This window comes from Austrofundulus limnaeus, unplaced genomic scaffold (assembly GCF_001266775.1).
Source record: "Austrofundulus limnaeus strain Quisiro unplaced genomic scaffold, Austrofundulus_limnaeus-1.0 Scaffold180, whole genome shotgun sequence".
In the NCBI taxonomy this organism is placed as follows: Eukaryota; Metazoa; Chordata; class Actinopteri; order Cyprinodontiformes; family Rivulidae; genus Austrofundulus; species Austrofundulus limnaeus.
The window spans coordinates 77,744-81,280 of NW_013952582.1; positions in this window are offsets into that span (position 1 = coordinate 77,744).

Sequence of the window (3,537 nt, forward strand, 5' to 3'; positions counted from 1 at the left end):
GACTGACCTCTCTTGTTTGATAAGACACTCTTTGAGCTGGGAGCCCTGTGATAGGCTGGACAGTATACTGTATTAGGCGATCTGTGATTGGTTATAAGCACGTCATATGATGTTATCATGGTGTATATTATTGGCTGTGTCCGCTGACGTGTCAGCGACAAGCTGACAGGGCTTCCTGATTGAGTCCTGTTTGCCTGTTGCTCAGAATTAAATCATTTATTGCAACCATACACGCAGACTTTTCTGGCATTATTCCAACGTGTTTCTGCTTTCATGCGACGATAGAAATTGGCGTTGGYGTCTATTATAATTATCATTGTTATTATCTTCAACTATTACTGCAATTAACAAGCACTCTGGAGTATTGTGKTTTTTTTATTTTATCTTTGATCCAGCTCTATATTCTTTACTGACTCTGTTTTTCTATTCCTAATTAGTTTGTACTGTTAATTGAGTATTTTTATTTTAACACTGTATTTTATTAAAAAGGGGGTTTGAACTAGTCAGCACCTTTTATTTTTTTACCAGGTGTATTCTGGCCTATTTTTTGGCACTGTAATATACACCTACCTCACCAGACTCCGCTCTACTTATTTTAAACGGCAAATTAATAAGCAGTTATTGATACTGTTTTGGGCAGAACACAAAACGCTGCGAGATTACAGTTTAACTCAGTCTCGGGTCACAGAAGTTGGCAGCAGGCCACGACGCCCTAGAACCCCACTTCCCCTTATCTGTGTGTCCGTCAACTACAGGCTGCTGACCACTGCGTTTTTATCTGGAGTCTGGGTCTTGGCCGGTACTTTAAAACTCACTTTACTGTTAAATACGCGCGTTTCTCAGTTTTTATATTACTTTTACTTTAACCCTGGAGTCCAGCACATTGACAGCAAATTTGCCTATAAGAAGCCCAATCACAGATCTTTAAAGGTAGTCTGCTCACCTTCTGATTCTGTTAAGGACGTCCGAGCATCAGTGTCCTGGAATCTTCCACCCCATAACGTCCAAACGCAGGAGATATCTCAGTGGGGACCTCCAGATTTTGTCACGAGCTGTTACTGAGGTGAAATCATACAAGTACTTTAAGGTTCAAACCCCCTTTATTAAATGTAAAGATAACAGTTATGATAAAATACAAAATTGTTTAAAAGCATAAATGCACATTTTAGAGACAACCTTTACAACCTGATTCAAATGAACCGGTGCACTCAGCCAGGGCTGGTAGATTGTCTGTCTGAAGAGGAGAGCTACTGCTCATTTTACATCCTACCCTCACCCAGAGACACATGACATACCTCCTCCATGACATACCTCCTCCAGGAATTCTAAACTGGTTTTAGTCTGTTCTCCCTCCCAAATTCCTTCAGCTTATCTGCAACTTCTCAACTCACTTGTCAAATTCTGCTTCTTTCTCCAGCAGTTCACAGAAAGGAGAAAKACATACAGTTTGYCTATATAATAATAAGTGAATAAAATGTGTAACACTTCAGCTGATTAACACAAAACACTGCTGAATAAACTACAAGCAAAAGTGAACAATATCTAATTTTGATTATAAAACTGTAAGTGAACAATATCTAATTTTGTTTATAAAACTATACATCTTAACAATCCCCCTTTGGACCCCTCCTTCAGGGGTCCACACCGGATAAAGGTCCTTATCACTCAACTCTGCGGAATCTCAACAGTGGGAGAGAGGTGTCTGTTAGAAGAGCACTACCTTCAATGGATGCTGCGGCCTTCATGAGCATCTGATGTGTGATAGCCGGATCCTGTTTCTCAAGGGCTGTCGAAATTAATCCAAGCGACAATGATCTCATGCATGRGATGCAGCAACATCCACAAGTTCTCCAGCAGTTCACAGAAAGGAGAAAGACATACAGTTTGTCTATATAATAATAAGTGAATAAAATGTGTAACACTTCAGCTGATTAACAAAAAATATTGCTGAATAAACTACAAGCAAAAGTGAACAATATCTAATTTTGATTATAAAACTATAAGTGAACAATATCTAATTTTGATTATAAAACTATACATCTCAACAAACGCTAACACCTAGCAAGGCTGTTTGAACTCCCCCGCATACAGCCTAGCCCGCAGCAAACACTGATCACCACATCGTTCAGTTCGGTAAACCAGATGGAAAGCAAWAAAGAGTTTTGCTCACCTTTGTCCTGCGACCAAACCGCATGTCGATTACAAAGGCCTGCTAATGCTAGTAGCCTTTAGCCCCAACACCGCAGTTTCCTACACGACCTTCAGACAAGCGTCGGGGTCACCAAAAACTGTAAGAATATTCGTGTTCAAAGACTGAAGTCAATAGAAAACAATCAATGTTAAATAATATGATTGTTAGACGAGATAAAACCATACAAAACCATACAAAACCCGAATTCTGGGAGTGAGGATTTAATGCCATTCGGATCTGACAGGAAACCACACACTGACTCACAGTCAGGAAGTACATGTTTTTATATGCGATTCTTCAATGCCTGAGTTCGCCCCCTACTGACCTACAGCTGAATCACAGGCATTCATAGAAAAACCTCAACCTAACGTTTTTAAAACGGGTCACTTATGTGTTGTTTATGATTCGGACATGTAGCTACTCTATTTCAATAACACATAATAGATCAAACATTATAAAAGTACTATAAAAGAAAACCCTAATAATCTAGTGTTGTTTCCAACATCAGTACTAATCTATAATAACTATAAATTTCTTCAATACAATATGGCATAGACAGGAAATACTTCTTAGTATATCAACAAATTAACTCTATAATTAAACATAAATTTAAGCTTAATAAAACATTATTAGAGACACCAGCAAGTTTATTGGAGTTTCTTAATCTTAAATCACCCAAATTGCTATCTAAAATCTACTATAAACTGTCTAGAATAGAAGACTCGATGTCAATACCTGTTGCTACATTGGAAATGGACTTATCAGTCAACTTTGACCAAAACACCTGGTCTAAAATATGCTTGGAAACAATTAAAATAACTAGAAATTCTTATCTACAATTAATACAATATAAAGTCCTCTATAGAGCACATTATGGCCAGCGAACGTTCAAGATGTGTTTTACTTCATCTAATAACTGCTCCCATTGTACAGGCAATGTGCCAGACAATTATATCCATGCACTCTGGCTCTGTCCGCCTGTCCAGAGGTTTTGGGTCCGGGTATGTGAAGACTTGTCGAAGTGTTTGAATTGTTATATTCCACTCTCTCCGTCTGTTTGTTTATTGGCTATTTTAGATGATGTCACCTCAGAGGAAAAACAAATCTCACATGATTTTCACTGCCTTTTGTATTGCAAAGAAAACCATACTCTTGAATTGGAAAAATAAAAATGCTATTAGTATTAACCAATATAGAAATCTCTTATTAGATCACATTAGTCTTGAGACAGCCTCTACCGCTACATCTGATAAAGGTCTCTGGGCTCCTTTGGTCGGCCTAATCACATAGTGGGGGTGGGGGTCCTTGGACTGGGCCATGTGGGGCAGTGGAGCTGATGTGGGGGG